Source organism: Amblyomma mixtum, chromosome 1, assembly GCF_055824585.1.
Source record: "Amblyomma mixtum isolate Tamu chromosome 1, ASM5582458v1, whole genome shotgun sequence".
NCBI lineage: Eukaryota > Metazoa > Arthropoda > Arachnida > Ixodida > Ixodidae > Amblyomma > Amblyomma mixtum.
The window spans coordinates 91,731,874-91,741,358 of NC_143012.1; the positions used below are offsets into that span (position 1 = coordinate 91,731,874).

At 48.2% G+C, this 9,485-nt stretch overlaps 1 protein-coding gene across 4 annotated transcripts in view; it reads right to left on the reverse strand.

Annotated features, from left to right (window-relative positions):
- Positions 1-3,482, reverse strand: part of LOC149367201 (vasculin-like protein 1) — a 49,745-nt gene extending 46,263 nt beyond the window's left edge. For 2 of the 4 annotated variants that reach the window (XM_089554497.1, XM_089554489.1), the window contains exon 1: positions 2,907-3,482. The gene's annotated coding sequence lies outside the window, so the exon portion shown is untranslated. The remainder of the gene's footprint in view (positions 1-2,906) is intronic. The other 2 variants (XM_089554504.1, XM_089554494.1) reach the window with 1 other exon arrangement.
- Between the last annotated feature and the right edge of the window lie 6,003 nt (positions 3,483-9,485).

Here is a 9,485-nt window from a genome sequence, read left to right on the forward strand (position 1 = left end):
TGCTTGCATGTGAGCACCATTGTGGATGTGTGCACCAAAAGCTCATGATTGCGTGCAACAAATTTTTATGCCAGTTGTGAACCCCGTTCTGAAATGCCGCATGTCATGTCAAACTGCACATTAAAGGGAAACAGGACAATAACAGGCTGGGCTGTATCAACAGGTTACCACATTCAAATGACAATGCTGCTACTTTCCCTGAAAAGGGCGCTTTGTTAGCTAGATAACGAAGAAGAATGAAATAACGGCGTCACCACAACCGGCTGTTTTCACGAGCAAACTATACTCCCGTTTCATACATAGCAGTCAACGCTGCCAAAGCTAGCACACTTGTTCATGCAGGCTAAGTCCGAACGCCAAAAAGTATTCCACCATGCAACCAAAGTGCACAAAGGCATAATTCATTGCGACAAGCCTAAAGTGCCGCGACTGGCGACCCCCTGCACTTTGCCTTACCTCTTGCCACATTTCCATCCTGTGACCTGTCAAGACTTGGAGAAATAAGAATGACATGTTTGTTTCTTTGTTTACTGGGGTTTAACGTCACAAAGCGACTCAGGCTATGAGGGACGCCGTAGTGGAAGGCTCCGGAAATTTCTATCACTTGGGGTTCTTTAACGTGCACTGACATCGCACAGTACATGGGCCTCTAGAATTTCGCCTACATCGAAATTCAGCTGCCGCGGCCGGGATTGAACCCGCGTGTATCGGCCAGCAGCCGAGCGCCGTAACCATTGAGCCACCGCGGCGGGGCAAGAATGACATGTGGCAGTACGATAATCTGCTGGTAGGGCAAACCACTGAGACTCCATCCGCGTCTAAAGTAGTAGTTCACAGTTAGCGAAAATGATAGCCAGAGGACCCAAACACTGAGCGTCTCACAGCTTCAAACTCGATTCACTTTGTTTTCATACTGCTCTGTTTTTGCCCAAACACTCAGCAAGGCATTGAGAGGAACAAATGATACATGGCGGAGTAATATGGCACTGACGGCGCATACTTTCGCAGCCTCCACAGTGTTGACTGCTATGCATGAAACGGAGTATAGTTCCAGTGTGTCAAGACAGCATTTTTATGGCACAGATCACATGGTGTGGGCTACAACGCCATTAAGTTCCAAGCGGCGATCAGAGCCCCTCAAGGTCTTGACATCACAAGTTTGAATAGCTAGCAAGAAAAATTTTTAAATCCAATTTGCTCATCAATAAACGCATACCTCGCTGCCAGACAAACATCACCACAGCCAGAAAGAGCCGCATAATCCATTATCACTCTCAACGAAACTGAATGGAGTAGTCCTCATATGCCCTTTAAAGAGAAACTGACATTTTTTCAACCTCCACGGATTTTACTCAAATTTTTAGGGTAAGTTATTGGCAGTTCTCTGGTCATTCGCGCCAGATTTTACAGCCGGGCAAAGTCTCGATGTAGGGCAAATTTTAAAATTTACCATTTTATGCCCTAAATCAAGGCAACTTCTACAAGCAACCATATGTGTGCGGTGTCACAGTCTGGCACGCTCGCTCACATTCGCTCTATGCTTGCAAAAGGACAAAATTCTGCACCGGTTTAGGCTAGTACAGTCAAATAATGACCTACACTGCTGCTTACAGTCACCATTTCAGCCAATCAACGAGTACATGATATGCAATGGGACAGCATCCGTTGACATCATAGGATGATATGCCGTGACGCCAGAGTTTAGTCAAAACCCAGTTTCAGTTTCCTAGTTTCTGCTGTTTGAAAATGCTCGAAGTCGGTATTTTGAAAAAAGGTGTCATGTACAGGAGAAAGGGGACTCTAAAGGCGTCTTCGGCTGGTCACTTGGAACCTCTCGCTCAGAGTGCGCAGATCTGGGCGAGTTCAAAATCTAAGCCAGAGGAGGCACCGTCAAGTCAAATATGCGAGGCGCTTGGAGCGCGGTAACGTGACGGAAACAAAACCTGAAAGGTTTTCCCTTGGCACCGACTGGTAGCAACATTTGGCACAATCTATTTATTCCGTATCTCATCATTCCATCAAAGCACATATATATTCCATCCTGTTAATCAGTGCCATCTAATAACTTTCAATCTTGGTCAGTGCCGTCATGCCGATCAATTCACCAGCTGACACTTTTATTATAACCCACAAGGACACTGCACTTTCGCTATCTACATATATAGATATTTTGCCCTGCGCGCATCAATGGACACCTGCACTGCATTTGCAGTCCCAATACCGAAGCCACAAAGATGTATTGCCAGAAATGAAGGCATAAAAACACCGCAGGAGGCCCCACACGCTAAGCCTTTTTCATACAAACACCACTGGCTCAGTCAATGAAGTCAGTGCGATGATCTATATGCCGCTACGCACAGCAAAGGAACATTCCAAGACACCAGCATACTGGTGAGCTTCGTTGGCATGAAGCTTGTGCATAACTCGAGCGCAAGAACATCAAAACGATGCCACAGAGCTGTTCCGCCGCTCGTCGACGACAACCACCTCACCACATAATCGCTGCTTGTCGACGACGACCACCTCGCCACATAATCGCATATTGCCGCCATGCTAGGATTGGTGGGAGCACCCATGTGACCCAGAGCACCCCACATGCTCTGGGAAGAAAGTTGGAGCGCCTCGACGCGCTCTGAATGATAGGCAAGCGTTTGAAAAGAGCCAGCCGAATGTAGTCAAAACATCCAGTTTCGACCAGCTGAATATGCAGTCGCCTCTCAGAGTGCTCTAGAGCGATCGAAAGCAATCAGTTGAAAACAGCATAAAGAATGCGATGTAATCATCAGCTCAAAATGCTCAAAAAACCCACAGAGTTGCCAATCCTGCTATACCGCCGCCGACACCAGTGCTCATCCACACAAGGGGGGAAATCATGCCATTCACAACACACACACAAACACACTCACCTCTGGGATGCGCGACAGTCAGGCACTCCAGTCCAACCTCCTCCTCGAGCCCCCCCGCAACCGGGCGCCGTTTTGCCGCCTCCGCACGGTATCCACAGAGACGCACCAGCTCTAAAAAAAATTGGGAAGCAGCTCCCCACCACCACACACTCGCAGCAACAGAGATGGGGCCGGTCGTCACAACACTAATGTCCCAAGTCTTGCCATCCTCGCACTGCAGGCAGGCACACAGCACAGTGACACACAACAACACAACTCTGCAGATGTTCCGACGGAGGAATGCACTAGGCTTGCACGCTCGGGCAGACACCAGCACAATGTCGCACCGCGCATGGAATCATTGCTCCCAGAAGAAGAAGGGTTAGGGAAGGAGAAGAAGGGCCTGTCTGCCAGCCAGGCACAGGGCACGCGTCGCCGGGATCCCACTGCTACCTCGGCATGTCGGTGTCCCTAGTCGGGGTTGCGTGCCTCAACATTCCTCTCTTCTCGGACAAGTCACAGACACCTTGACACAGCTGCAGACAGACGGCAAGACTGCGGAAACAACCCTGGAACAATAAAACGTGCTCCTCGTTATATTTTGCAAGCAGCAGCAGATTCTACAAGTGCAAAAACCACACCAGAAATCAGTGCGAACCGGGATGCAGCATACCTCAACCAGTAATTCCCGTAGATCCCGAATATCCCTATTTTGGGCAATGTTTCCCTCTGGTAGTTTGGAAAATCCCTATACCTTGCCCTCCGTTACCCTACACCACTTGTGTCAAGAATACTTGCTCTTTGCAGGGGAACCCTGGAACAATAAAACGTGCTCCTCATTATATTTTGCAAGCAGCAGCAGATTCTAGTGGTGCATATACAAGTGCAAGCATGACACCAGACATCGGTGCAAACCGGGATGCTGCACACCTCAACCAGTAATTCCCTTAGATCCCGAATATCCCTATTTGGGGCAATGTTTCCCTCCAGCAGTTTCGAAAATCCCCATATCTTGCCCTCCATTATTCTACACCACTTGTGTCATGAATACCTGCTCTTTGCAGGGGTTAAAAAAGGCCAAAGTGCAGGATTTGCTCAGTGTCAATCGTTGCAGCTGTATGTGTTCAGCATTTACGCTCAGTGCAAAGGCAACCACAAACATGCACGAGAGGAGACAGGAGATCGAACCACCTTCTTCACATTCTATTAATGTTCTGCAGAGAACCTAATCCTCCACAGCATCAGTGATGCCATACAGTAACGACAATAAGTTTTTACAAGCAGTTTGCTTTTTTTTGCACCCAAGAAATTTCTCTACATAAAAGTCCTTGAAAACACATCCCTTTAGGCCCGATTTTAGACTAGAAAATCCCGGAAAGCAGGAACTGAGCGTGAACCGATTCGTAGATCACAGGTGTCCACTTCCTGGTGTGTTAAATCAAACTTTCGGCCGTCAAGAAAATGTCATCCGTTGTACCGAAAAAACAAGGTCCCTGCTCAAGCTTCACTGATGCATTAGTGTGACAATTTGGATAACTTCCGATGTCCAACAACAGGAGCGTTGTCAACTACACAAACACACCAAACACACATAACGCGTAAATTTGATTAAACTTACAACAGAACTCAGCTAGCATGGTTCACACTGCCTCGAAGAACGAAAAAAAGACTTCCAACTGCTGGAATGATGGGCCTCAGTGTCACCAGACAGTGCGCTGCAAACAATGCCTAACGTCAGTCATAAAACTGCAATGTTTTGAGAGAGTGTGGAAAAACTCTTTCAAGCATACAGTGCCCCAGCTGTCTGAATCCAAAGTAGAGCTCAATGGTGCAGTTTCAAACTGAGAAGTTTAGATGCAATTAAACCACACAAGCTGTTTTATCATGCCGGCAGTAGAGTACACCAATACCGTCAGTTACCACCAAAAAAGCAGACAGTAAGCATCACTATGGTGCTAGTCCATCGACAATGGAGAAATAAATATGGTCCCGGTGGTCACCTTCAACTGCACGCTGGGCCAGCTGAACGCGAAGCGGATGGGCAAGCATGGGTGAACATAATGCAGCGCGCTCTCAAACAGGCTCTCCGCTGCGGCACAACCGCTTTTAACACTTCGCGCTGCTGCAACGAACAATGTCTGCCGACAAATCTGCTTTGTTGGGCCAGTTCGACAAACTTTGCCTTTCCTAACAGCGCAGTGGTATCTCTTGTGCAAAAATTGCCCTCAGGCCTTGCGGACTTCTCAACAAAGGAGCTAGCCACCCCACGTTAGGATGTGCACACGCTTAAAACGGCGATAACATGCGCTGGAACTACGCAAAGTGCTTCGCATATACTCTGTGGTGAGCAACTTTCAATGCAAACCGGGCAGGATGAGGAATTGGTCAACACCTGCGCGACCATATCGCGCACACGCGCTCGGAGCGGAGCGCAAGATCCGGGCCGGTCAGCGCAGAAGCGCCAAACCGAGCTCCCCGCGTACACGTGTTTAAAACCGCTCGGTGCTACGATAACGGGGCGCCAGCGAGCCCGCCAGGCGACTACGGCCTGCGCAACTTAGCAAAAGGGAGCCCCCCTCAAAAAAGGATAGGCGCGAAGGTGTGGGTGTCCGACCCGATTTCGGCGCCCCCCCTCTTCATCCCGTCGAGAATGAAAGTGGCCGGACGCCGCGAAAATCCCCACAGAAAATCACCGCAAACAGGGCAACAAAAGCGTCGTCGTTCACGTCCAAAGACAGCGCAACACTCTCCCGCGGCCAGAGGCAGGGAATCGCGACGAAGCCAGCAGTGCGATATCAGAACCGGGGCGGCACGCCGCGACACAAACAAAACAAAAGCGGCGAGAGTGTGGCCCCCGAGGCAACAACGGACACGCCGCAGCATCTGCATCTGGCTGCCAGGGAAACCAGCCGGCGCGTTCGAAGCCTGCGTGCAGCCAACGAAGGGCTCTCTCTCGAGTCGCCACCGAAACCCCATCGCCCATCGGTCGCGTTGACAGGACGACCGGAAGGCGGCCAAGAACGAGCATGGCTGTGTTTTCGTACAGGCATGCATGGTCGCGGACGGTCGACGGCGCGGCCGACACAAACGTAAACAAAACGCTCGCGTACCTTTGTTTGGCGACGCAATCGAGGGCGCTGGTCCAAAGGTGACTAGCGTTGACAATGAAACATCCATTCCGAGCGAGCAACGGGGTAAAAACACACCGCACGTAACCAACGCATTGCCACACGCCGAGCGAAAATAGTGTTCACGAAAACATGGCGGCTACTACAACACTCGCGCAGGATCGCGCGAGATACCGCGGCAAACGTGATTGATCGCAAGCAAGTATCTGCTCGCCAAAAGAGGCGCTTTAATTGGAAAACATCTAAAAAAAAATTACATATTAACGTTATGATTGCGTTACTCGCCAACTGAAGTTCCAGATAAACACTGTTTTGATTACTCACTAGGTTTCGCTACAGTAGATCGAAGTACGAGCGCGGTTGCGTTTAAAATCAATAACTGACCACCTTTCCAACGATATTTTGTTTGGCCATTCTCGTTACCTCACTTTCTTTCACTGTACGGCAGTAAGGGCTCCGTTTGAAATCAAAATACTGCTACGCGATTTACATGTCAAGGGAACCAGTGACAAAACGAATTAGAGTAGGACCAGGCTGTGGATGCCGACGTGAACTTCAGAGTGCAGTGAGGAGTAAGCAGTAACGCCAAGTCGGAAGGATGGTCACGTAATCACGACAGGTCCATACCGTTTGGAAGAAACTCGTAGGAGAATGAGAATGATGTAAAGTGCATTTGGTTGTCGCCCTCAAAATATGAACCGCAGCTTCACAGATAGCCCTGAGCAAAAGCGGCGATCTCTATCCCGTGGCTTGCCGCAACTAGTGCAGCCCTGAAGAGGAGAGGGTGAGGATCACAAGGGCAGTCACTGCGCGCTTATCTAATCTGTATACATACACACATACTCGAGAATCCTTGATTGAATTGTTGCACGCGTGTCTTTCACTTTCACGCCATTTTCACAGAGAAGATTCGTGTCCATATCAATATATCCATCCTTTTATGCTCAGACGATCAGTTCTCTTTCTTGCGAAACAATTCCCTCTGAAGTTTCACACTGCTAATCTACGCGGCAAAACGTTCGCGGAGTCCATTTCTTCATAACTGCTCCTTATGAGTCGAATGGACTCGATTGTTGTTCATTTGATTCCAGTTGGATCTAATTGGATCCAATTGGAATGCCCAGTTAAACCCCGTGGTTTTATTTGCCTGAGCCGATGAGTGAGGGAAGATTCTCTCGCACTTCCTCTATGTCCAGTGTTACCAAAAGACAGCCTGACGCTATACGTCAGGCTGTCTACGTGATGAAAGTATAGTTTCTTCAGACGCCAGCTTAAAAACTGGACTGTAGAATTTCCCTTTCGGGTAAGCGCCAAAATCACGAGAAAAAAAAAATGACGCCCTTTACCCCCACATAGACGGTATTCACCGCACAGAAACTACAGCTGAAAGAAAAAGAAAGTGAAAGCGCAGAAAAATTGCTGTTCAAGGTGTTTAATTGTCGCACTTTACTGTGCTGAATTCGGTACGTGCACGTTTCAGCGACGACAGATTTTTTGCAGCACTTGCGATACTAACCATTCCATGTTCATATCGATAAAAGTGTATTTCGAGCCTGTAATGCAGACAAGCTTAATCATAGGCTGTCATTAACTGAAAATTACTTACTGCTGCTTATCTCGCTAAATCGCACATGAAAGTTGCCACAACGTCAAGAAGCCGCACTGCTTCTATCCGCACGCATGGCGCCATCACTGCCTCGTCCGCCATGTCGTACTGCCGTCGCGTCCCTTGAGCTGGAAGAAGGAGGAAAGAAATGAAAAAAAAGGCATGGAGGACTTTTCTCCATGAGACAAGGTCTCTCGCTCTCACTTCCTCACTCTCTATCCCTTTTGAATTTATGACCTGCGCGGCCGTTGCAACCGACACGCATTCGTTGCGTGTTAACTCCGACATTTGTGCTTTCTGTGCGCCGTCGCCTGCCTTGCAGCGCCGGTCACCGACACTTTGACGTCGTGTTCCAATTAAAACCGCGGTCACATTACCAACCTTTCAACTGCAGTCCCGTGGCGGCTTGCCGCTATGCCATCGGCGGAGTGATGCATCGGCGAAAGCAAAGAGCCCAGACTTATTTCTATTTCCGTGGGTCTAATTTGCGGCTGCGTAGCTTCTGACTGGATCTATTTATTCACGGAAACCTAAAAAACAAAATAAAATTGAAAGCGAAGCCGCCACGCTTCTGCTTGAAAGGCACTCCACACGTTAGTTCACTCCTCCTACCGTCTGTGGCGAGTTCAAAAAAAGGCGGGAGCCGAGACGTTTAATACGATTTAAGTTCACGCGTTAAAAAGACGAGTTCAGATTCCTCTTTAGTGCAACTTTAATGACAATCCGTTATCTTGCCTTCACGTTACATTGCCCATGCTTGTTTTGTTATTTCAACTATGATGTGTTTAACTTAAGGTAAAGATATCGTAGCGGAAACAACAAAGCCGGATGGGTCAAGGAAAAAACGCAATTGCATTTTTTCGTAAAGCACACATAATTGCGTAAAGCAAGGGTTGCGAGCACTTATGCTTTACGTGCTGCATTACAAAAATATAAGGTCTCCATATCCCACTGTCCCTTGGGCATTTCTTCCCGTGAGGGGTCCGCTGGCATTGTGAACATAGTGCTCTTGCAACATAATGCTCTTCGCATTATGTTATCATTATCACAGCATGCTGCGGAAGCCTCTAGGCAAGAGATGACCAAAGGAGCGGTAGGATGAGGACGCCAATAATTTTTGTAAATACAGAACGTTTCAGTTATTACAACTGCAGTATTTAAGACAAATTATTGGTCTATGTACAGTCATATTCTCATTTATAGATGTCTAGACTACGCAGACTGGGCGTACTTATACCATGCACAAATATCTTGTAAATGTCTAGCTGGATATGTCTGCACTACGCACTATATACCTCGGGCCGGACAATAATTTTTGTGTTGTAGGTGCGTAGATTTTTGGTAAACGGTACTAAAATGGATGTCTGGCGGAGGTGTCTAATGCCCAGCGCACATATCTCACTGGCGTCCATGTAACATTTGGCTGTGGAGGCATGGAGGACTTTTCTCCATGAGACAAGGTCTCTCGCTCTCACTTCCTCACTCTCTATCCCTTTTGAATTTATGACCAGCGCGGCCGTTGCAACCGACACGCATATGGTTTTCTGGGAAGCGCTTCGTCATTGCGCGCCTTACCGGTTTTTTTCAATAGCTTTCGCTGTTTCGCTGCGGTGATAGCAGAAGAGTATACTCTCTTGCCAGAGCGGCACCTCTTTTGCTTCGCTAAGAAAATGACGCGAAATACGGGGACAAAAGAGAAACGTACACGACAGGACCAGCGCCGTGAATGTTTCTCTTTTGTTCCCGTATTTCGCGCCGTTTTCTTTGTGAATCATGAAACAACTAGCCCAAAGTAGAGGCATCCTTTGGTCAGCTGGTTGAGTCCAAATGAATTCCTTTAACTACTCTTTTCACTGAGACATACCC